Source organism: Gopherus evgoodei, chromosome 3 (assembly GCF_007399415.2).
Source record: "Gopherus evgoodei ecotype Sinaloan lineage chromosome 3, rGopEvg1_v1.p, whole genome shotgun sequence".
Taxonomy (NCBI): domain Eukaryota; kingdom Metazoa; phylum Chordata; order Testudines; family Testudinidae; genus Gopherus; species Gopherus evgoodei.
The window spans coordinates 4,142,469-4,168,138 of NC_044324.1; the positions used below are offsets into that span (position 1 = coordinate 4,142,469).

Below are 25,670 nucleotides of genomic sequence, written 5' to 3' on the forward strand. Positions count from 1 at the left end.
TTTCATCGTCTGAGTCAGATGCCACCAGCAGAAGGTTAATTTTCTTTTTTGTGGTTCGGGTTCTGTAGTTTCTGCATGAGTGTTGCTTTTTTAAGACTTCCAAAAGCATGCTCCACACCTCGTCCCTCTCAGATTTTGGATGGCACTTCAGATTCTTAAACTTTGGGTTGAGTGCTGTAGCTAAATCTCACATAGGTACCTTCTTTGCATTTTGTCAAATCTGCAGTGACAGTGTTCATAAATCAAACAGTATGTGCTGGGTCATCATCTGAGACTGCTGTAACATGAAATATAAGGCACAATGCGGGTAAAACAGAGCAGGGGACATACAATTCTCCCCCAAAGAATTCAGTCACAAATTTAATTAACACTCTCTTTTTTTAACGAACATCATCAGCATGGAAGCATGTCCTCCGGAATGGTGTCTGAAGCATGAAGGGGCTTACAAATGTTTAGCATATCTGGCATGTAAATACCTTGCAACACTGGCTACAAAAGTGCCATGTGAACGCCCATTCTCACTTTCAGGTGACACTGAAGCAGGCAGCAGTATCTCCCATAAATGTAAACAAACTTGTTTGTCTTAGCAATTGGCTAAACAAGAAGTAGGACTGATTTGACTTGCAGGGTCTAAAGTTGTACATTGTTTTGTTTTTGAGTGCAGTTATGTAACAAAAAAAATCTACATTTGTAAGTTACACTCTCAGGATAGAGATTGTGCTACTGTACTTGTTTGAGGTGAATTGAAAAATACTATTTCTTTTGTTTACAAATATTTGCACTGTAAAAATTATAATAAAAATAATATAAAGTGAGCACTGTACACTTTGTATTCTGTGTTGTAATAGAAATCAATATATTTGAAAATGTAGAAAAACATTTATTTAATACATTTCAATTGGTATTCTGTTGGTTTAAACGGTGATTGATCAAGATTATTTTTTTATCACAGTTTAATTTTTTTGAGTTAATCATGAGAGTTAACGGCAATTAATTGACAGCCCTAGTTTCAACATTAGCACCCCCTCATTAAAATATATAACTCCCCTACCCCCCTCAAAAAAAACTTGGTGAAAAAATAATTTAGCTTTTTAACATTTGCAGAAAAATATTTCTTTTAAGTTTTTCCATTTCCTCTCAGTTTCTGCTTTGTTTCTATGAAAGAAATTAGTACTTGGTCCTCATTTTATTTGACAACACAGCATTCACTGGAATGTGGTCTGAAATGCACAACATGACAAATGGAGAGACAGTCATCTGGTTTCCCGTTGTGGCCTCTTCCTAAGTGAGTCCACTCACCTATAGGTTTGCATAGGATGGAGAGAGATGTTAGCACTAATATAGGTGTGTCATACAGAATGAAGGGTAGTTGGAAAACTTCCTAGAAGGACAAGAGGCAGAGATTTATCTAAGGCTACGTCCAGACTACCCGCCGTATCGACGGGTTAAAATCGATTGCTCAGGGATCGATATATCGCGTCTCATCTAGACGCGATATATCAATCCCCGAGCGCGCTTATATCGATTCCGGAACTCCATCAACCCCAACGGAGTTGCAGAATCGATAGGGAGAGCCGCGAACATCGATCCTGCGCAGTGAGGACGGGTGAGTAATCCGATCTTAGATATTCGACTTCAGCTACGTTAGTCACGTAGCTGAAGTTGCGTATCTAAGATCGATTTCCCCCCGTAGTGTGGACCAGACCTCGGTCTTCTAAAATCCCCTGGAGACTGAAATGAACATCATAGCTAACACTCTTTGCTCTTCCTCACAAACCCAAGGGCTAAGAATTCTTAGCATGGCACCTTCAGAGTGCTTTCCAAAATTCCGCCAGCTAGCCAACTCTTTCTATAGAATGGTTATTTGCATCTACCTTACTTTTGTAGTTAATAGCTTTCTAGCTTTGCTATTTGAGACAAGTTCCTGTTTTTTCTTAATAGTTTCTTGAACAGTGGAAGCTGAATGTAACTATCCGGATGAATGTAACCATCAGATTTGATATATCTATACTCCTCTGGCTGGACTGACTCACCACTTCATTCTTCCATGGTAGATAAACTTGAGTTTCACACACTTCACTGTACATGACTCTCAAAAAATCAAGGCGTTGCCTGCTTTAGGTTGACTTTAAAGATCCTGTGGTGCTTTCTTAGAAGGAAAATGTTTGCCTCAGTTGCCAAAATTTTCCTCAGCTGGTGGTGTGCAGGGTGTAGTTCCCTAGCTGTCGTCTTTCACCACAGATATGGCTGCATTTTAATGAAGTTGTTTGTATAGAGCTTATGGCATGCCCTAGGATTTGTGCATCTTTTATTATCATGACTGTGTCCTCTCCTTGAATCAGAAAGTGCAATCTACTGACTTATTCTAATACTGATAAAAAGACCTTAAGGATCTCTCTCCCTCTTTATGTGCATGACACCAGGACTGAGGCCTGACTTTGAAATGGCCGAACAAGACTCCTCTCTGAAAACGAGACCCTGTGCCTTTAAATCTACAGCAAATGGAGAAAAACAAGCTGTGATTTATATAAGCTGGGTAATCATGTGATTTGCAGGAAAGCTCTCTCCCTCTGCCCCCTCCCCTTCCCTGCTTCCCCTCCCCACACTGGCCTCCAACTGGCATGCAGCGCAGTTCCAAGAAAGAGGCACCAGCATTGGGGCCTGAGCAGGGGGCGGAAAAGAGAATGGGGCGGCGGGCGGGGGGGGGGGGGTTCATTCAGAAAGAGAGAAAGCAAAACAAACAGAAGCAAGGCGGGAAAGAAGAAGGAGGGGAGGCGGGAAATGGGGGGAGGGGAGAGGGGCCTCTGCATTGTTTTCATTTCTGCAATTCTTCGCCCTCCATAGAACTACATATGAGCTATAAGAAAAGCTGGTTTTCTATCTCTTGGGCACTTACCACACCTCGAAGCCCAATTGACAAACTGATCCCACCAGCAGGTTATTTATATTCAAGCTAGCAGGGGTAAACAAATAAATTGTAGACTGTTTACAGTATTCTGGTAGTATCCAGTACCCATACAATGCAAAAGCATCCCAGCTACCAGCGGTGAAAAAAGAAGAAACATCCTTGTCTTCTGCATGCCAGCATTTGTGTGTGTGTATATGTGTAAATACCCTGTATTTACCCTTCGATTTATTTTATTCATTAAGGCCCAGAGACATTTTATTCATTTAGTGAAGATAAAAAACCCAACTCCATGTGACCAAGAGCAAAAGCAAGCAGTAGATAATTTTGTACTGAAAAGTAGGAAGAAGTGGCCATTTCTACAGCAGAAAAGACGACGTTGTTCTCCTTTGTGATTAACACGTAGGATTTTGATTCTGGTGGATTGAGCATGGCCTTTTAGATCAGTGCCAAGAACAACAGAAACTCAGATTGTTAGATGCCATCAGCTAAAGGGATTGAACGACCCTTTGTTTTACTCCAGCAGTTCTGGTTGGGCAGAATAAAATCTAAATCTTCCCTGCAACATTTTAGCTCATCTCAAGCAGACTTTGGGCTTTTGCTTGTAATTGTGCCCCCCTGCAACTCTCAAGATGTATTTGGTGGTGAGAATGAAGTACATGGCAATGACCTGGGGAGGTAACACTAGGTGATACGCTATCAGGAGATGCGATACATCAAAATGTCTCACAATCTTACACCTTTTTTACCCATTAGAAACACAAGCTCAAGCAGGATAATAAAACATCTGTGAAATTCACAGAAGTATCCCCACATTTGCAAATGGCCTGTCAATTTAGCACCAGGAAATGCAGAGTATGTACAGTATGCCTCACATGCTGGGTACACTGACTCATTGCAGGGAATGAGTAGTGCTAGTTTCTCAGTTCTTCAGGGAGAGAGCAAGTGTCTTTTTCTTCTGGTTTGTTTCTGTAAACCTTTTAGGAAAGAGAGCGAGTAAAGGGGAAAGCCCTAAATATAGAAAAATGGAGCTGCTGATTGCTTATCGGAGGCTCCTCTGAGACATGTTTTGCAGGGCTCCCATCTGCTTCAGTCTGTTACTTTAAGCCCCTGCATTCTGTGTTGCCACTCAGGCCCGTAGGGCAGCCACATCATAGCTGTCTTTCCCTCTGTCACTTCAGGGGCCATTTTTCACTCATCTTGGAGTTTGCTGCTGCGTATGTTTGTTGTGTTCTGCCAAGAGCTGTCCTGCCAGTTTGCTTTGTCCTGCCAGAAGTTCCATCCCTCAAACTCTTTATTTTTTTAGGTGTAAGCAGCATGACTGAGGGCCCAGCATGGGAGATGAGAGGTGGCGGGGGTGAGGGGGAGGATAAAAGCATGTAGAAAATGAGCATTATGGCTCAGGAAAAATATGGGTGTTTGAGGCTCTGGGACAAAGCAGCTCCCCCTTTTTATCTTTCTACCGATGTAACCGGAGGAAGCACAATCCATAATTAGCCTTCAGTGACCTCCATTTGAAAAGCAACAGAAAGAGCACAGCTGTAATGTGATACATAAGCTGACTGGTTACTCCTCTCCTAACAGTAGTTGAACTGAAAATCTCATGGTGAGTTACAAGGCCTTTAGAAAATTCCAGACAGATGGTTCTTTCCCCTTCCTACCCCCCACAGTTTGTAACAATTCGGGATCTTTCCTCCTCCTCATACCTGACTTCAAAGAAATACCCGCAGCTGCTTTTCTTGTTGCATTGCTCAGAAATTTGCAAAGGCCAAGAGCATGAGACCTTCTTGGCCAGTACATGGCATGCACTTCAGAAGCTTCCAGGGCTACAGACAGCTCAGTAATGGAAAACATAGACCATTGGGGACACTGCTTTCAGAGATCACCTTTTCTTATGGATATGGGGCACTACCACGTGGAACTAGAGCAGGTACTCCTACTAAAATACTGCCTAGCCATGAATCGCATTAGCAAACTTGCCAGGAGCCTAAGGACCGTACCTAATTGGTATACATGAAGGAGATTGCAGCCGCAGGAAAACTGGTCAAATTAGGTATGTAGGAGGGAGTTGCCATATCGAATCAGGTCCACCGGTCTGTTATCCTGCCTCCAACAATGGATTGTGCCTGATGTTTCTGAGGACAGAGAACCCTCCATAACACATTGTTATTGGTTCAATGTTATACGTGGAAGGTGAAGGAATGTGGATTCTTTTCTGCTCCTTGAAGGTGATCAGCTGATGTTTTGAAGCAGAATAGTTGATTATTCTTATCATTATCTTAACATGCACAAGTATCAGAGGGGTAGCCGTGTTAGTCTGGATCTGTAAAAGCAGCAAAGAGTCCTGTGGCACCTTATAGACTAACAGACGTTTTGGAGCATGAGCTTTCGTGGGTGAATACCCACTTCGTCAGATGCATGTATTGACCCACGAAAGCTCATGCTCCAAAACGTCTGTTAGTCTATAAGGTGCCACAGGACTCTTTGCTGCTTTTACAGATCCAGACTCACATGACTACACCTCTGATACTTGACATTTACAAAAGTTAATGCCCATCCAATTATTCAGCCCTAATCTAAAGTTAGAGACAATAAACGCTCCTTTGCTCCACCCCCTGCTTACACCCCTTGCTGCTGCTGTTGAATGCATTCTCCTGAATGGAAGAAACATTTTCTAAGCCACATGAAGGTGTTTCACCCAGAATACACTCCTGCTCTAGGAGGAGTTTGTAAAGAGACAATGAACATGTTCAGACTAGGCTGTCAGTAAATGACAAGAGAGAGTTCCGTCAAAACAACACTCAAAGAGAAATAGAGACGTGTGCAAAGAGGTTCAGAGCTCTGTAGCAAAGCACGGTGGAGTCAGGTGTCTAGTGACACTGCCAGGTCAGCCAGCCTCGCACAAGGAACACAGTTTTGCCTCCTGCCTACATTTTCTTGCATCCTTACTTTTATGTTTTACGATTTCTTTTATCCTTGATTTCTTGGCATGCGTGTTCCTCCTCTCCCAAATAGCCATGTCAGAGAAGCAAGGAATTAATAAATGCTGGCTAGGATTCCGGAACTAAATGGCACAAGTGAATTGTTAATGCACTGGCCTTTCACCTTTCCAGGGAAGTCTCGCATCTGGGTGAGGTTACAACTGAGATGAGTTTAGGGGTCCTCCACTGAATCCCTAGATTTGAGTAAAAAAAACTTTACACAAAAAGCACAGTTAGCAGTTTCTGAGTTTTTATCGGTTTCCTAAAAATACAAGAAAATAGTTCCTCTGATTTGGCTGTTTGCTTCACAAATCCTTTTCGGCTGGAATCCACAGCAAATACCCAGCCAAACGAAATACACCTAAATCCAGCATTTTTACAAAACAAAAAAGCAAATGTTAGCAACACATCTCCAGTGTTTGGTAGCTCACATAATCATTCGTGCAAAAATTAGGTGGGGCATTAACATTGGGAACTATGTTTAAAGCACCCCTTTTGTGTTTTGGTTTGTCTCTCTTTCCCTTTCCCCTCCTCCCATGCATATCTATTATTTTCTTAATCTCCTTCTCTCTTTCTCCAGTTAACTGGAAAAAAGCAAGCAGCTGCACATTTTAGCCAGCTCCCATGTTGGGCACGTTCCAGTGTACTAATCTTGGACATTTGATTTAGGGTTAAGAACTGTACAGGAAGTACTTCTGCTTAGATCAGTCTTCTCTCTTGTGGCACCTCTCCTTGTTTACCTTGAATCCAGCTATGCCATTTTACCATTGTTAACTTTTATTCAGCAACCCGCTTCTCCAGCATGTATTTTACAGGAAAACCAAATGACCAGTCTAGGACAGCATGTTTTTCCCATTAACTGTATTGGAAAATAAAACAATGTCTGTATGATGTGTAGAACTAAATGTTTAAGCCTTCTCCGTAGTCTGGAAGCTCACCCCCAAAGCATCAGAGAGAAAGAACTAGATAAATTTATGGAGGTTAAGTCCATTCATGGCTATTAACCAGGATGGGTAAGGAATGGTGTCCCTAGACTGTTTTTGTCAGAGGGTGGAGATGGACGGCAGGAGAGAGATCACTTGATCGCTACCTGTTAGGTTCACTCCCTCTAGGGCACCTGATATTTGCCACTGTCAGCAGACAGGATACTGGGCTGGATGGACCTTTGGTCTGACCCAGTATGGCCATTCTTATGTTCTTATCAGGTGTGACATGACATAGAAGGAAAACTTAAAAGGAAAACTGTCCAAAATGTTGTGGATTATTTGTGTCTATGAAAACCTGAGTCTGGTTGCACAAGCAGCACTTGCAGGAATTGTCTGGATGCAGCAGTGCCATTTGTGCACTCAGTCAAGCTTTTCAATGTACATGTTGTGGATTCAAATTTGGAGGTTGGTTTGAGGCCCCTTTGAAAATTTGGTGCAATGTGTAGAATTGACCCTTTTCACTGTTGAAGTCATTTAGCTTTTTATCCACAAGAAAAGAAAATGTGTAAGAATACCATTACTGCAACAGCTGCTGGTTTCATAATTCCCTGAAAGATAACCCAAAAGTCACCCAGAAATTAATGGCACACTTAAGCTTCTACTGTTCAGCGGTTTAACAGTTCACTTGGGTGTACAGTAGTTCTACAACATATACAGGGGAGAGAATATGAAATTCTATTTTAACAAAGTACCTTTGTTTGGGAAGCAAAGTGTTCTGGTCTATTTTAAAGCTGTTGGAACTTAGGATCCACGTCTGGTGACATGCTGTGCTGCAAATTTGTTTTGGGTATTAGAGCAAGTAAAGTTTAGGTAATACAAACCATCAAAGGCAAAATAGCAATGCTTAAGTAGCTAGAGAGGTTCTGTAGATGGTAAATATTCCAAAGACTCCTTATGTCAACCAGCACTGATGGAACAGTCTAGTTCATGAAGGAAGAAAAACAGGCTTTAAAATCTTTACAATTATGCTTTGTTTTAGTTACCGTCCCTTCTTCCCTCCCCCTCACCCCCATTCCAAACAACTCAATGCCACTCCCAGAGAGTGGGTAGACAAATTCTGGTTTGTCCCTGCTAGGAAGAGGACTAATTCTTGGAGGCAGAAGGTTGCTAGTGGTAAAGGCTATTTAACCACAGTGCTTTCTAAAATTTCTCCTTGTTTTTCCTCTTCAGTGTGTAAAAGTAAAATGTGTGGTAATTCCAGAGCTTCACGAGATGAAACTAAACATCTGACTCCCTTGTAGCAAAGGGGCCCTCAAGAGGTAAAGCTGCTCCCAAGGGCAGGACAGAGAGTCACTCTCTTAATTCCCAGGGGAACACTCTTGTTTCACAGCAACGCCTTAAGAATTTCCAAAGCTTTTAACCAGAAGAACCGTGAATCGAATATCTGCCAGTCTCCTCTGCTGCACCAAGAAAGCCTCTCATTATTGGTGTTTGTGACTGCAAAATACATCCTCTCTCCCCTGCCCAGTGTTCCTTTCTGGATAAGCAGTAAGGAGAGACCAAGCCACTAGTGAAGACTGGGCTTCGGCTGAACCCAAACGCACATTCAGTGTATATTATTTCACCTCCATCAGCCACCTTGAGGGATGGAAGAGACTTGATCTATTAGGTCTCTTCCATCTCTAGTTTCTATGAGTTGATTAACTGATTTCAGCTTAGAGTTTTAGGCAGGCAAGTAAAGTTTAACTAGTTTTAAATAAATAAATGTGTTAGTCTCTAAGGTGCCACAAGTACTCCTGTTCTTTTTGCGGATACAGACTAACATGGCTGCTACTCTGAAACCTAGTTTTAAAGTATATCTCTGCGATGCCAAATTCAACATAAACTTTGCCCAGCTTCTCTGCCAAGCTGCATAGGCTACCCGGTGCTCCAACTGGGCAGTATTCTGACTGAAGATGCCCATACATTCCTGAGAATTAGAAATACAAAGGCTGATGTTCAAGTGGTAACGTTTGCCTGCCATGCATTCATTCAAAATATATCTGCTAAAATTATCTTGGTGGTCCGTTGAACTGAACTTGCCACTCCCACTCTTTGGATCCCTCCTTTGGCTTACCCTTGGACACGGCATCAAGTTCAAGCATCTCTATTCTGATTTGATTATGTTTTTGCATCCCCTTCGTGCGAGAGGAAAGTGGTACACAAGGAGCAGAGCTACAGAGAATCAGGCCCCCCGTTGTCTGTGTCTCTCTTCAGGACAAGGGCTGTCTTTATTTTGGTGTCTTGCACAGTGCTGAGCACTGTTTTTAACTGCTAATAAAATACCGTTTGACAATAATTACTCACCATAATCGCTACATCTTATTGAAAAAGAGCACTAAATATAGGTAACAGTCATGTAGAACATTTCATAAGTTAAATAAGACTCTGCTTCCTTCCTTGGCTCTCTCCCTTTTTGTCTTGGTGTTATTTCACGGCTCTCAGGAGCTGATTACAACAACATTACTGTAGAATTTGGCTAAGAAAAGCTATAAATCTTTGGTGTTTGAGTGGCTATTGGCCTCTTACTCACCCTCTCCCTGACTCACATTTTAAAAGTATATTTGCTTTGATAGTTGTTGTTAATTCATTTAATCATAAAAATGATACATATGTAAATAAATTAATAAACTGATCCTCAAATTGAGATTCTATTAAAGGGTTTTGCCATCCAGATGTCCAGAGAGAGAATATTTAACCTACAGCTGAAAAACAGAGGATTCTTTCTGACATAGCTGTTGACATGAAGGTAAATTTTGCTGCTGCTGTGATTAATATTTGACATTCAGCTGCCATTTTGTTTTTCCAAAATTATCCAACAATGAATAATTAATAAAATATAATGTGGGTGCTGAGGCTTGGCAAGCCTGTAAAAAAAAATGACAGCTTCAGTCACAGGTTCTCTGAATCTATCAATCTGTCATAACTCAGGTATGGGATAGTTGACAAACTAAAGCATTCCTCGGATAGTTTGCTCATGAGCAGCTCACCCAGCCAAACCCTGTCTACTCCAGCACATCCCTGCAAGCACTGCACACCTGGGTGAGTCATGTATATCTGAGCAGTTGCTGCACACCTCAACAAGCCCTGCCCACTCAGTCAGACCCTGCACAATTGATCAAATTCCAGAGACCCATGCAAGCCCTCCCTACGAGATTTTCCCCTAAACTGCAGGAGGAGATGATGACTAAACGCATCATGAGAGTGGGGATGAGAGATTTGTGTTTGATTCTTCCTGAGGTTGGCAGTCTGCCATTCCCCACCCCCCATTACATGTACAGTTGCTTAATGATTTCCTTTTGTACAGTAGACGTGCAAGGGGGTGGGAAAGGGGAGGGACAGAGGGAAGGTACCTACATTGTCTTTTGAAGGATTAAGTAAAGAAATATTTAAGGGCATCAAGTTTTCTTTGTGTAGTTTCCTCTGCTTCAGTGGCAGAAAACAGATGTCAGGGCTGCGCATGACAGTCCTAGTGTCTCTGATGTAATCAGACTGAATAAACAGCTCTGGTTTTCCTCTCACACCATGGTGTTCTCTGTCCTTAGCATTTTCATATGTTTGTAGAGCTGAATCTAAATCTGATGTGTTATTTCAGGATCCTCAGAAGAAATACTGAGTTCACTTCAGATGGTTTAACATACACATTGAGCCATGTTCAATCTGGACCACAGATTCTGGCAAATGTTAACAAAATTGAGGTGCCACTGATCTGTCCTAGGTTGGGGGGCAAGCCTGTTGCATGGCACTGCATTACTCCCTCCAGTGCTTTCTGAGGCGCACTCTGTATTGTTTCATCAGTGGGATGTAGTGGATAGAGCACTGGACTGGAACTCAGGAAACCCGGCTGCTATTCCTGCCTCTGCCACTGTCCTGCTGAGTGAGCAAATTTCAATTGAAATGAAATTTATTGGCAGCAAGTTTAAAACAAACAGAAGGAAGTATTTCTCCACACAATGCACAGTCAACCTGTGGAACTTCTTGCCACAGGATGTTGTGAAGCCCGGCACTGTAGCAGGTTTGAAAAAATAACTAGATACATTAATGGAGAATAGGTCCAGCAATGGCTATTAGCCAAGATGGGCAGGGGTTGTGTCCCTAGCCTCTGTTTGCCAGAAGCTCGGAATGAACGACAGGGGATGGATCACTTGATGATTACCTGATCTGTTCATTCCCTCTGGGGCACCTGGCATTGGCCGTTGTCGGAAGACAGGATACTGTGTTAGATGGACCTTTGATCTGACCCAGTATGGCCATTCTTATGACCCTGGGCAAGTCAGTTTCCCTCCCTGAGCCTCAGTTTCCCCATTTGTAAAATGGGGATAATGATAATGACCTTACTTCATAAAGCACTTTGTGATCTACTGTTGAAAAAAGGCTATATGAAAGCTTGGTGTTACTGTTCTTCGCTGTTCCTTGGGACTTTTACAAGGCAATAGCAGATGAATCTGCAAGTTTAGAGTTATAGATTTTAGCCCTATCTCAGGGTTGAAAAACCACTCTAGAAATTTTGCCAGGCCAGAGGTTTTTCCTTTGGTATTACTGAAAATAATTACTTTTTAATAAGGAGTTTCTCCATTACTGTATAAGATCTGCAGAGGGCGACTCCCAGCTGAGACAAGCTATATAGAATTCTTACCAGCAAGCTGATAGAGTTCAGCACAGCACCTAATAGCTCAACCAGGAAGGTGATCTCCAATAAAGACCCGTTTAACACAGCTCCTTCCTGTTCAGCTAGAGATATGTGACTCCCAGCAGAATGCAAGGCCAGTGTGGGGTGACTTCCAGAGGAGACTATCTCATTCCAGCTTCTACCAGCACAGGCAAGGGTAAAATGAATTATTCTGGATTATTTCATATAGCTGCTCCATACAGACCCACACCAGAGTCCAAGTCTGAGTCTTAGCTGTGGTAACACAAAGGCCTCGGTCCTCCAAGTCCTTACAGGTTGTGCAGAGTTGTTGGGCTGCAGCACAAGTGTAAGTGGAGGCTATGCATGAGCACAAGTAGGGTGATCTGATGTGCATAGTCGTTCATACTCACTGGAATTAAATCCCAAGCCCACTCCCTTAGTCTCAAGAATGCAGAATATATAACATGCAGGGTGTGGAGGAGCTATGGGCTTAAATGCAAGTCTCTTAAGTACAAGTGATATACTGAGTTATACACTCCCATCTTAGGATCTTACTACAAGGCAGGGGAAACCTGGCAAACACACCACAGTGCTCTTATTAATGCAGGATTAGGGTCTTCTGCATTCCCTGTCATGTGCATAATTTTTTACCTTGTATTTGTGCATGCGACTGGGCCTCCAGATTAGATAGGGGACTCTACTGGTTGGTTGTCTGCTCTAGTATCTGTCCACCCTCTGGCAATGTAGCATTTTCACAGCCCATCTCACCTGAAATCCTGCACGGAATTAATAATCTTCACATCTGGGAAATGATTGTGATGTGAAAAATTCAGCAGCATGATGTCGCTTTCAGGGTCAAACAAGAAGAACAAAAGGCAGCCTGTGGGAGAGAAAACCTGAGCTAAAGCCTTCTTGAATCATACTCACGTGGCTGAGTAAAAAGATAATGAAAAGGGGAAGGTTTACAGTTAGATTTGATCTGTTTGAAAGTTCTCTCCAGTATGGAAGCCCTTTAAAAAAACAACAACAAAAAACACTTGTTTTCTGCAATTTTCAATATTGTAATGCCAGCCTCCAGTGAGTGGTGATTCAGGATCATTGGATCAGCTTTTCAACAATGAACCATCCTCTGCACTGACACCTTTTTGGAGATGATGTATCTGGGATTGACATTCCACTCTGGCCAGGGTGTTACCCATATGGATGGGTTAGTGATGCACTTAATAGAATACCAGCTCTTACCACAGCTGGATGAGCAGCTTGGCAACCCTGTGTTTGGGTTAGCTACCCAAGTCACAGTGCCACTCTTAGGTCTCTCAATGAAACTAAGAAAAATTGAATGCTGTCATTGTTTCACATCCGCTTCTGGGATTTGGATTTCAGGCTGCGTCCACTTCCAAGGTCTCAGCTTAGAAGACTTGGTACTAAATTAGGTTGGTTGTTCAGGACATGTTGCATTTGACTTTCAAACAAAGTAGCAGCTAGTTCACCAGGCATGAAGGTTCAGAATTGGTCAGCTATTCAGTGTAATCTTAGGCCACATAAGGCTTTGAAAATCCATTATGTGAACTGCCAGTAGTTTCTCAGAAGAAAATAATTGTATGTCACTTTAAATGTTCAGTCAGCAGCTGGTTATTCATTCTTTTGGATGCATTTCACTGTTATGGTTCATTATAAGGCAAAATTAGTGGTCCAACCGAGTGGCAAAGTGATGACCCTGCCAAGAGAAATGCAAAAGAAAGTGTCTTTTACTTCTTTCTATTAGGACTTTCTCAAGCTGAAAAGAAATGGCCAGTTGCCAATTACATGAATGGGACAGGTGAACAGGACATATAGCGGTCCAGAACCGGGCTTCGTACCCTCTAAATATCTCTTTTAGAGAAGCAGTTCTAAGACAAGCATCATGGGTGTGGCAACAGCTAGGTCGAAATTCATGCAGCAGCTGGAAGCGGAGGAAGAGCAGGGATTCTGACTTCCCTGTGGTTAATAACTTTGTGGTATGTGTGTGTTTAAATTTGACTTTCCTCTGCTGGCATTGAAGAAAACAATAAAAAGGCTCCCAAAGGAACTATAAACCCTTTTGTGATCAGTGTTGTGTTGCTTGGGGAGAATGTGTAACATTTCCTCGTTGCTCCTTAGGCTCTCCCTTTCCCTGTGTGGGGAAAGTGGGGAATGGTTAAATTAGTACAGCAGTCTGTCATAAAGACCAGGTTTCCTGCTCTCTCTTTATATCGGTCCCTTACTATGTCTGCCAATCACTCGGTGTGATTTCAGTACTTTTTAGTAGGCTTGGTCTCTCCTAGAATGTTGTGTTTCAGTTCGTCACTCTCTCTTTATAGTTCATGGAAACACTGTGATCAGTACTCCCTGACCCCAGCCACACATCCTCTTGTGGGATCTTTAAGCAAGGATCTCATTGTGATCTCACACACACACACACACACGCACACACACACACACCCGCCATATGCTCTCTAGACTTCCTGCCTCCTTTTAAATGACCAGAGGTCATTTTAATGGAAGGTGAGTGTCTAAATCCCCTGCACTGTTTTGAAAATCTGAAACCAGATTATGGTAGTATTCTACATTGTAATCCTGACTTCCCTTTCTTATGCTGAGTTAGGCAAGAAAGGACTCAGATAACCATTTTATCTCTGATAAATACGTCACAAGTGAAATTAAAGAATGGATCTGCTAGGATGAGCTCATTCCATCCTAGATTATATTACACTTAATCAACGTTAGTATTAACAGAACTACAGTTGCACCCCATCACAATGGGGACCTTATTGGAGCAATGATACTGACCTCCTTTGTAAAGTGCTTTGAGATCTATGGATGAAAAGCTCTAGATGAGAGCTAAGGCTTGTTATTACTATTGTGTTGGATGCTGTGCAAATGTAAAATAAAATATAGTCCTTGTCCCTCACAGCTTACAATTTTCAACAGGGCAAAATGTGACAGGTGAGGTCAGAATGTAATTGGGTGTGGAAGGATGAGGATGAGGATGGCAGTAATAGGAACGCAAGAACTCACTCATCTTCCAGGCATGATGGCTCTACCTTTCCAGCAATTTCTTTTACAAAACTAACTGCTGCTTTCAGCCATCATCAGCCTCTCCGTCTGTACTAGGCATGTCATCAGCTATTTGAACAGCTTCAAACCACAAGTTATGGTGGAGATACTTCTCATAAAACATGTTGAAACAAAAGCCGCACATGAATAAATGTATATTGGTGCCTGACAAGGCTTAAATGGAAAACAGTTTTACAGAGAGGGATTCTATTAGTATCATCCACACCTGGGGATAAATAAAGCTTCTTACTGTCTGCTGATGGGAAGCCAACAGATAAGGAGATGACAAAACACAACTTTAAATGTTCTCTGAGAAGGTATAAATATAATGAGTCATTGGTAAAACAAAGTTTCAGCTGGAAAAAAGGAAGCTGTTATGATTCTTCGAGCTTAATTGTTCAGAGGTTCTTTGCAAAAACCGCAAAGTATTGGGGATTTTAAGGAGATTCCAAATCTACTCTTCCATTAAAGTCTTGCAAGTTCCATGCAAACATCTACCTGTCCCTCCTTATTTTTGTCAGATCTCAACTACTTATGTGCAACCCTCATTGACTTCAGTGGGACTTCAGTATAGCTGAGAGTATATTTTACCCCTGGGTCTCTTGACTTTCTTTATTAAATATTTACATCAGGAAGTGTGGCCATTTCTAGACGTGGAGAGACACAAGGCAGCAACAGATTCTCAGAACAGAGTTCCCCTGATTAGACTTGGAACAAAGCCAGAGATAAGTACAAAGTATTGGACTGGGATGTTAATGAGAAGCTGAAATTCTCCAGGCCTGAGTCTGGTGCAGGCAAATCTCTTCCTTTGCACTGATATTTTGGAAATCTGTGGTGCTATAGTTATTGGAACGAGGCACCATTGTGTGAAATGTGGCAGCCTTTACCATTAGGGCACCAAATGTGACTTAGAAATGGATCTCAGCTAATTTTATCGCACTTCTGTTGTAACAATATTTCTTTCAGGCCCCTTGGAGGGCAGGAGGAGTTGCGGGTCACAAGGGCAGGGGGTCACTGGTGTTACCTATCTTCTTTTATGCCCCATAAAGGTTTGAATTGTGGTTTGTGTTTTCCTCACGCTCTGATAGAAGCCTCTGGGGTTACAAAGTGCTAAAACTGCCTGGCAACAGATGAGAGGTTACTGAAATCGCTGAGGGCAAACAGGGAAGAGTGGAGGATAGGATAACTCATACTCTATTCTTGCCAGTTAGGTCCCTGGGAACACAGGATTTGCCATACTCCATCAGTGCTCCGTGCTGCCATACTCTTGTCTCCAGCAGTGGCTAATACCTGATGCTTCACAGGAGAATGGAAAACCCCCATAATGCAATTGGCTAATGTACAATTCTGTGATGGCATGGGGCCCAGTGATAGTCTATACCTCTTTGCAATACGGTGGAATGCTTTGGAGTGCATTCTATACCTATTGCAACACTACAGCCTCTGATAGGTCCTGCCTTTGTGCATAATGCATGTTGCTTGTCTACATTAGTTGTTCAGTCTGGATTCGATTGGATTCAGAACTGTTTTCCAAATACAGATTGTACAGTAGATTTTTGGGCCACATTGTCAGCTGGTGTAGACTGTCGAAACTCCATTGAAATATGTGGAGCTGTGCTGGTTTACACCAGCTAGGAATCTGTGGCCCTTAACCTCTCAGGCCTGCCTCTAGAAAGACAGGTTAGGAGGTGGAGAGGAACCACATGCTGACTGAAGGGGGCCTTTTGCAACTGAAATAGGACTTGGGGGGGGGGAACTCCCAGATTTATCTGGGGATTTGAGAGGTATCTGATGTCCAGAACTCAAGTGGAATATCGGACCTTAGTCCCTCTCCTGTTCCTAAAAAGTATTTGGTATGCATTGCACTTGCTACTGCATTTCCTTACTCTAAAGACTCTAAAATTCCAAATTAAAAAAGGGTACAGTGAAAGCAAAGGCAGGATAAATAGCTGCAGTGATTTGAACTGAAGGGCTGGAAGCTCTATTCATGTATTTAGAAAGACTCTGAAGGTTCCTAGTAGCAGCTGCAGCACAAAGCCTAGCACATTAATTCGGAGACTGCCAGAAATAGGACTGTCAGGCCTGAAATATCACTGCATTTCATTATTCTTTAATGTACATTACCATTGCCACTTTATTACAGACTAGGATATGTTCTCTGTAACTGCTCTGGAGATGCAAGGAATCCTTGCGCTCCAGTGAAGTGAGGCAATAGGAGGGGACCCTATGGGCTTTAATGGGCATGTGAATTAATCTGCAGTAGCCTGACCTATGAAGCAGACAGGTTATATGGTATATTTATTACATTGGGAAGGGAGATGAGTAGGACCCAAGGATCAGAAACTTAATGGCTAAACTGAAGTGATCTTAAAGGGCAGCAAGAGACCCTGGGTCAGAGAGCGTTGGGGACTTTGACGTGCTGGGCAAGCAGATGCTGTGCATAGAGAAAGTGGACTCAGTTTAGTGAATTCAAGGTGTTAGCAGCACCCTGCTGAAATGAAAACTGAGTATGGCCCTTGCTGGAGCAAGGTGTTAGGTATCAAGAGTACAGGTGGACTTGGAACAAGGTCTGGGTATAAGGAGTAGTGGAAATAGGAACAAATGCAGGCGGAAAAGTCAGGAGGAGAGAACTCCTCTATCGATCCTTCCCCTGCAGGGGAAAGCATGCTGGAGTAATCCGCATGTATATAATAAAACTGACACTCAAAGCTGCCGTGAATAATTCAGTAGGAGCTGTGATCTCAATTACAGTGCATGTCCCAGAGGTACAAAGAGAGAGAGAGGCTCAGGACCATCCAGCCCATTCTGTGCCATTCTGAAAGGGCCATGACAGATGGGGCTTGCATCACCGTAATCAAGGCATGCTTCACATGGTTATTGGTTTTAAAAAGAGGGACCTGGTGGGTGAATGAATCCAATGTGTCGCTTGTTGCTTTTCAGATGATCCAGCTTGTTTCAATCAGCCAGTCTCGTGCTTCTGTGTGAATGAGGAATTAGAAGGTGGGCGTGGAACAAGAGAGGTGAGTAACCCCACTCCATGTGTTCAGTCCACAGCAGCACGCTGAATAGCAGCACACTGGAACTCCCTTCACCCTTCCAGACCAGTCTGCAATCTTACATTGCCATTCCTAATGTGGCCATCTCTCAGGTAAGACCCAGGATTTAACCCTCCATTTCCAAAGTCAGGCCTCGCTCCTGAGAGAGAGGGATACTCTGTAGTTATACCAAAACTGCAAATGCATTATTTTCCCAAAGACACTTTATTTTCACCTATAGTTTGTGGTTGAGTTTTACAGATATTGCTGCCAAGCTCACAGAAGTGACTCTAAAAATGATATGCCACTGTTCCATATCTTTCCCCTTCAGTGATTTTCAGATAAGTAGGCTGCACCGTTTGTTTATAACTCAAAATCTTCCAGCTGGCATTGCAAGTTCAGCCTTGTCTCAGAAAATCAAGCTGTGCTCTCCCTACTTTCTACATCATCACCAACAGTAAAGATTCTTGGATCTGAGCTTAGCTGACAATGTATTTGAAAACAAGGGGGGGAGGGAATGCAACAGACTCCAGTTCGCTCCTTCACATCTTTATTGGTATTGAAGCAATGGTGAGAACAGAAATTTTGCTTTTGTGAATAAATTAAGCGGATAGGACTCAGGAGATATGCAGGGAGCAGATTTGTGCAGAAGAATTTTTCTAACACTAAACCAATATCAAAGCTCTTTTGGAATCTCTCTGTCTCTAACGCTACCTACCTGTGTTTCAACTGATGTCCCATCTCAGCCGTGTAGTGGCAACCAGCAAGAAACTCAGAAATCTCAATTTGAACTATTAAAAATCCCTCTCCTGCATTGCAGATGCATACCTGCACCCAACTATGGGATGCTGGTCTGCCTTCCTGCATAGCAGTAATTCTTTTAACTGAATACTGTGTAGTCCTTGGATAGAATAATCACAGCAAGCCTAGTATGTATCTGTCTCCTGGTTTCATATAGAGCCCTGAAAATGTAGCAATAACAGAGGAAAAGCCCTCTTATCTTTGTCTCCAGTTGTTTCAAGGTAATCGAAGACACCAAATTATACCAGCAGTTTTTCAGAAGACAACCAGGTCATTCTTATTGGTGAAAGAAGAGAGGAATTGAATTCATGCATTTGGCTGACCATGGTGTAGCATCACCATGTGCTTACGTAGCTGGTAGGAGTTACACCATTTCTTCTGCATGGTGTTTCAGATCACATCCAGGACACTAATAGTACTACTCCAGACAGATTCTTCTATAGAATAATAATAATAATATAATCCAAAAAGATCAGCAGATTCCTTATGAATGAGGACAGGTCAATTTCTTGGATGGAGAAGTGTGTGTTATCTGTTGTCTGAGGAATTCAGATAATGTTTTAATTATCTTTTCCATTGATTGTTTTGGTGAAATGCAAGTAATTAGTCTGTTTATTATATGGGTCTTATCACATTTGTATCTGTGCCTCACAATCATTAATACATTTAATACCTTTCAACTCCCCTGGGGATTAGGTTTTATTATCACCATTTTACAACTGGGGGAAGTGAGGCATGGAGAGAATAAGTGACTTGCCCAAGGTCACACCAAAAGTCTGGACCATCACTTTAGGTTCCAGTCCGGTGCTTTAACCCCAGTGCTACCCACTCGCTGGAATGTCTGTTGTGCCGGTCAGGAGGATTGTCCAGCTGAGAAGAGTTTAATACATTAATACAGCTTTTCCTGTAATGAAATGTGTTGAAAGATTGGCAAGCTAAACTGCATGATCTAGACTGAGAGAGTCTCCAATGCCTCTTATAATATTACATCTCAGCTTCCTTTTCCTGCTTCCAGCACTACCCTGCACAAGCTCCTCGTGCATGATATATTCCAGCATATATATTAGTGATGGAGAGTATACAAAAATATAAGTATTAGTGATGGAGAGTTATGATCCAAATGTGGCCAGAACAGGTTATCATAGGTCTGTGTTTTACCATGTCTTACAGAATAGTGGTTATCCATGAGCGATGTAGGTTACCAAATCTAGAGATGGTGGTAAGTCTATGTAGATTTGAATATATTGGGAGCAGAAGACTTTCTCTTTTTTGGTGTTTGTACAGTGCCCAAAACAAAGAGGGCATCAGCCTAACTGGGGGTGTAACAAATTTAATTTAATAATTTGTGTCCTAGGTTACCTCATTTTTCCCTTAAACGTGCAAGTAAAGTTTTTATTCTTATAGTAGATAGTATGATATTTCAATGCCTATCGAAAGCAGGTGAAATAGAAGGAAACATTCATAATATACTGTATAGTACTTATTCCGAGCAGATGCTTGCCCCTTCGTGGGACCTAAGACATAGACAGCTGTCCTGCAGAAGTTACACATGGGTAATACCCTGGAGTCTATGCATGGAGATACTTCCAGAAAGGCTTTGAGAGTCTTATATTGTTGTGTATTTTACATGACTTGCTTTTGTGAAATTGTGGCATTATGGGGCTATACTACATGGCTATGCGCACTGTATGATTGGATATTTTCCAAGATTGTGTGTCTAGTATGGCTGCAAATCTGTATGAGAGGGAGAGTCCAATGAGACCAAAGTAAAGGGGAGAAGAAAAGGTGACATTTTCTTTTCAAGGAATGCCATCACCATTTAGATAAGCTGATAACTAAAGGGTGGGGTTTTATGGAAAGTGTAGAACCAATAAATTCCATTATACAATCCTGCTATGCTGGCAGGATTATGGTGCCAGATCATCTAAGATCCAATGGTGAGTATTTTTATCATGCCAGGAAAATTATTAAGAGTCTCTGCACATTTCTCTCACCACCTCCCCTTATAACTGTCAGTCTGTATTATTCAGAACATGATTATTTGAGATTAATATAGTAAAAAACCATCAGTTCTAGGAACTGGAAACATCCAATCTTTCTAATACTTTTAGCACGTTATATATTTCATTTTCTAATTTGAAATATCTTTTGTGACTGGATATACAGAACCCTTTACCTCACAGGATCCTTTTAATCTCCTTGGTTGTTCAGTGGAGTGGCACAAAGGGAATGAGCCAAAGGCCAAGAATTGGTCCATTGGTTCTAGAACCTCCTGGCGAGACACTCCAACTTACAACGGCTTACTGAGTGAAAAGGTTACACAGGGATTTCCCAGCCCTGGCCATGTTACGTACCTAGGGAAAGCAGAAGGATGTTATCCATTGCATATTCCTTAGTTGATTAAGAAAGGTTAAATGAAGAGGGCGCAGTTCCATGCAGTGTATTTTACGGATGTTAGCCACTGAATTACTAAAAGGCCTAATTAGCTCTGGATGGGACCCTATAGTTGTATCTTTAAAAGTAGAAGAAATAAATACATAAATTTACCCTGAAAATCTGAGCTAACTTCAACAGCACGACATTAATTAGCACTCTAGCTGGCTATCTGCACTCTGATAGCCAAATGATTTAAGAGGTGATCAATAATAATATCTTGGCTTTCTTCATTGCAGTGCACTTTACAGACCAAGGGCAAGATTCATTCATTGGCCTCTGGCCACAGAGGGTCTGTTGGAAATGGGGTCTCAGTGGTGCAAGCCGCCTGTGAGGACTGGGCTGGAACTGCTCAGTGCCCCTGTGAAGTTGGTAGCACTTGCCAGTAGAGAGAAGGGATGGGAGTAGTCCAGCTTGAAGACACCCTTATTCAGGGCTTTTCTCAGACAACCTCTAGGGATTTTAATGCTACCCTTCGCCAGCCAAACTGACCTGAAGAAGGACAATGATGGTACAGCTATTTGTGATTCATGCGGGTGGATCTTTTCTAGCAAAGATGTTCCTGTGGAGGCAGAGGATGAAGTTTGTATCACCCTGTGCCTGCAGGTCTGAATCTGGTCTTAAATGTGCAGCAATCCTTTCAGCAGCTTCTGAGTCAGAGGGAAGTGCATCTAACAAGGACATGTATGCACTACAAAATTGTGTTGATCTAACCTATGACGGCATACAGCCAGCGCAATTATCAAATCGCTTGTGTATGTGCACACTTGGCTCCTTGTGTCAGTGGTGCATGTCCTCACCAGGAGCTCTTGTATCAACTGTATTGTCAGGGGCATTGAGGGACAGCTTCTGAAAGCCTGTAACAGTTGACATAAGCAATGCAGTGTCTGCACTGATGCTGTGTCGATGAGGTGCTTTTACTGGGGCTATGTCTACGCTACCACCTATGTTGGCAAAACTTTTGTCGCTCAGGGGTGTGACTATTCCACCCCCCTGAGCAACATAATTTACATTGACATAAGCGCTAGTATGCGCAGTGCTATGTTGTGACATAGCTTATGCTGTTCACAGGGATGGTCTTTTTATGCCAACAGGAGGGTCCCTCCTGTCAGCATAGAGCAGGGGTTGGCAACCTTTCAGAAGTGGTGTGCTGAGTCTTCATTTATTCACTCTAATTTAAGGTTTTGCGTGCCAGCAATACATTTTAACGTTTGTAGAAGGTCTCTTTTTGTAAGTCTGTAATATATAATTAAACTATGGTTGTATGTAAAGTAAATAAGGTTTTTCAAATGTTTAAGAAGCTTCATTTAAAATTAAATTAAAATGTGGAGACCCCCTCCCTGGACCGGTAGCCAGGACCTGGGCTGTGTGAGTGCCACTGAAAATCAGCTCGCGTGCCGCCTTCGGCACTCATGCCATAGGTTGCCTACCCCTAGCATAGAACATCTTCACCACACATTCAGTCACTCCCTGAGATCAGGGAATTGGGAGGCCTATGAACTCAGAGAGGATGAAGCCAGGAACATAGAAGAAGCCTCGAGGAAAGCAACAAGGTAGGACAGTGCAGGCCTTGGCTGCAAAGAAGGATCACTACGTAAAGAGAAGGATCAATTTCCACATGGAATATTATCCACATGGGGATGGCCAATTTCCTGAAGCAGGCCAGATGGGGAACCGAGATCTCATTTCCTTATGAAGCAGTTGCAATGTTTAAAAACACACCCTGGGCATCTCTAGGACTTCCGCAGATAGATTCTTCTATAATCCTCCTCCTCCAAAAAAATCATCAGATTCCTTAAGAATCAGGACAGTCCAGTTTCTTGGATGGAGAAGACTAAAGGACGTGCCTCATTCATACAATATGGAGATAGCACTCCGTGTCAAAAAGCCATATGAGAGGCACTTGGATTTGTTAATGCAGATATTCACACAGCAAAACCACAGTGAAGCAACTAAATGTTAAACATTTCAGAAGAACTCCTCTACTTTAAATTTACAATTCATTATAATTGCCATACTTAAGGTGATCCAAATGCATATAAACACATTGCCAGAATCTGGGAGTTCCCCGGACTGGAAGGGAAATGAGGAAGGCAAATGTATTTATGTGGCTAGCCAGCTCTTCCTGCACAGCCTTTGAGTCAGAAGGTGGTGAGGCAACTCCCTGGCCATTATGACTGAAATCTCATAAGTACAAAGCAGACACCAAGGTCCGTCCAAAAGGTAGGAGAGAGATACTGTGGGCTGAGCATAGGATTGGGACTCGGGAACTCTACATTTCTAATCCTACCCTGGCACTGTTTTTCCTCAGTGGCCTTGGATAAGCTACTTTTTGCCTCAGTTTGCCCATCTGCAAAAGGAGGATAATATTTACCTAACTCATAGGATATGTTTGTAAATGCAGACAATGTATAGAACTTAATAGGTGCTAGGGAAGGGGGATTTCGCTGCTGTTTCCAGTCATCTTGGAGGTGAGAAAGGAGCCAGTAATCCTCATACAGGTTCATCGACAGTGCAGCAATAGAAACAAGGATTGCCACATTTACAATCCTGGAGATGGGAACTACAGAACAAAGGACAGAGAATAGGCCATCTTACCGAACTCTTGCCATCTTCTCATTCCCATGTCCAGTTAATCTCAGCAGAGAAGAGCCCTGGTTTGAAACCAGAAAGACATCCAGAGTCCTCTTCAGGCTATTCTTGCTACTCAGAGTACATAGATTTATGTGCGGCTGTGAAGATCCCAGTTAAATTCCAAATTAATGATTTGTGTCTTGGAATGATCCTAGATTCTCTCCAAAATGGCAGTTGGAACAAGGGAAATAAATTCCTTGTTTCTTGATGGATTGTACTGTGGGTGGATACTTAATTCTACAGTATGACACACACACACTAGAACTGATGTTGTGTATTAATTATATAATGATTCTGGAGGCGAATATTGAGTTTAAATCATCGAGGCCAGCAAGAGCTTGTTGCCTGCTGGGCAGAACCCCAGAAATAGTTATTCCAAAACTCAACCAGTTTCTAATCCCAAAGTTAAAACTCCTCATATGGCCCCAAAATAATTCGTTTAATGCCTTCTTTTCCAACATATGCCCCTGCTGACCAATATAAAATGGGCTTCTTTCTGTTTTCTACTTTTTTTACATTTTTCTACGCCTCCAGGGCCAGGCGATATAGCACAGTATGTTCTGGAATTACAGCAAGTTCCTTCCAATTTCTTTAGGGCTGGGCCATTTTGGTGTAGGTTCTGGTATAAATCTACTATGACAGAAATGCAACAAGCACATAATGAAAAGCCATTAAACTCCTAGTAATAGTTTCTGTATCAACACAAAGGATTATTTGTATGATCTCCATGTTAGTTGCAATTTTGAGACACCAGAAGAAGTTGTGATTTCTGTAGATAGTAATGAAGAAGTATCAATGAAGCTCATTCAGGCTCAAGGTAGAATCGGAAGTATAATGGTATTTTTCCATCTTGACCTGCGCAGTGAGCTGTAAGTCTGTAGCACTTAGCAATCTGCTACAAGTCCATAACATCTGCCTATGGGGGAAAGCCATTGCTCAACGCCCAGGAATGCATAGCCAATGTGACAGCAATAGGAAATAACCTCAGAGATTATAGTGGGGGCAACGAATTCAAAACACAGACTGAATGTAAACAACATCTTAAGTGTGCAGGATTCCTGCTTGGAGAGGTCTCCGAACAGTGAGACCGCCGATCATTAAATAAGATGATTGTTTTAAGATTTTCTCCAGATTCCCCCCCCCCCCGCCCAACAATGAAAGATAACATTCTTTCAGGTCAGTTGCTAATGGCCAACAGTAAAAAATGCAGTTAATTGAGAGTTTTCTGCAGAGGTTACTGCCCGGTGTTCATTTTGTGTTTGTGCGTGTTTGCCTGTGCAGATGTGGGGGGGGTTCTGTGTGTGTGAAGTGTCTTGCCATATGTTTTTGAGTGTAGGGTGACCATAATAGGCAAGTGTGTCTGTGTCCAGTTTTGTGTCAGAGGGTGGGCTCTGATACACTTCAATTTTTATCACTGACCTGATAGTCGCTCAGTAATGAAATCTGCACCAGCCTGGTTGGTTTTTTTTAAGTCAAAGGGGAAGAGAGGGAAATATCTTCCAAATAGCAGCACTGAGTGTGTTTTTCAGAATGGAAACAAGTGATATAAAGTGGCAACGTCTCATTTGGATTCCTCTTTCTATCAGCATATATTCTCTGGGCCAAATGGAGGGTGAATCTAAACTGGTCTGAGTAACATGTAACTCTGACTCACACCCACTTACCGACGTGCAACTCTCCCCAACACCTTCCACAATTAGTGGGCCAAACTAAGAGGTAGAGTAAAAGGGGGGGGGGCCTTGCTACCGCACAGACTACTTCTCTTTTAATGATCCAACATAACAGCTGTGGCTATAGTTAATGCATCTCAGAATAAAAGTCCTTGGGAGTGGCAGGCTATCAGCTGAAATTCTCTACTGCTGGAGACCACGGTGAGCCAGAATCTTACCACTTTGAGGGGACTTGGCAAGATGCATCCCTTTGCACAGGCCGTCCTCGTCAATGATGTATTCGGGATGCTCATCAGCATCGTTCCTGGAGACAAAATGAAAACAAACTAGTGAAAGAAGCTGGATCAGTGGTGGAAGGGCAAAGATCATGGTAGAAATGGATGCTTTTTTTCTGTGTATATGGCATCTGGAGAATATGGTGATGGGTTTATTAAAAATCCAATGGATAGAATCGATGCATTCCTTAGTTCCATTGCTAAACCCTATCCTTATAGAAAAGGGGTGGAAGAGATAACGGCCCTGATTCTCTGCTATGTCCAAA

At 42.4% G+C, this 25,670-nt stretch overlaps 2 long non-coding RNA genes across 3 annotated transcripts in view; one reads left to right on the plus strand and one right to left on the minus strand.

Annotated features, from left to right (window-relative positions):
* LOC115647787 lies at positions 1-21,965 on the plus strand. Its single transcript, XR_003999402.1, has 5 exons — positions 1-34; positions 17,497-17,576; positions 18,604-18,749; positions 19,563-19,611; positions 21,065-21,965. It is a non-coding gene; the product is annotated as an uncharacterized LOC115647787 (long non-coding RNA).
* The window catches only part of LOC115647786, a 22,641-nt gene continuing 8,091 nt past the window's right edge, over positions 11,121-25,670 (minus strand). The window contains exons 2-4 of one of the 2 annotated variants that reach the window (XR_003999401.1): positions 25,348-25,433; positions 12,724-13,198; positions 11,121-12,361 (exon numbers count right to left, since the gene is read on the minus strand). This is a non-coding gene — a long non-coding RNA (uncharacterized LOC115647786). Of the gene's footprint in view, positions 13,199-25,347; positions 25,434-25,670 lie in introns of both variants that reach the window. The other variant, XR_003999400.1, reaches the window with a different exon arrangement.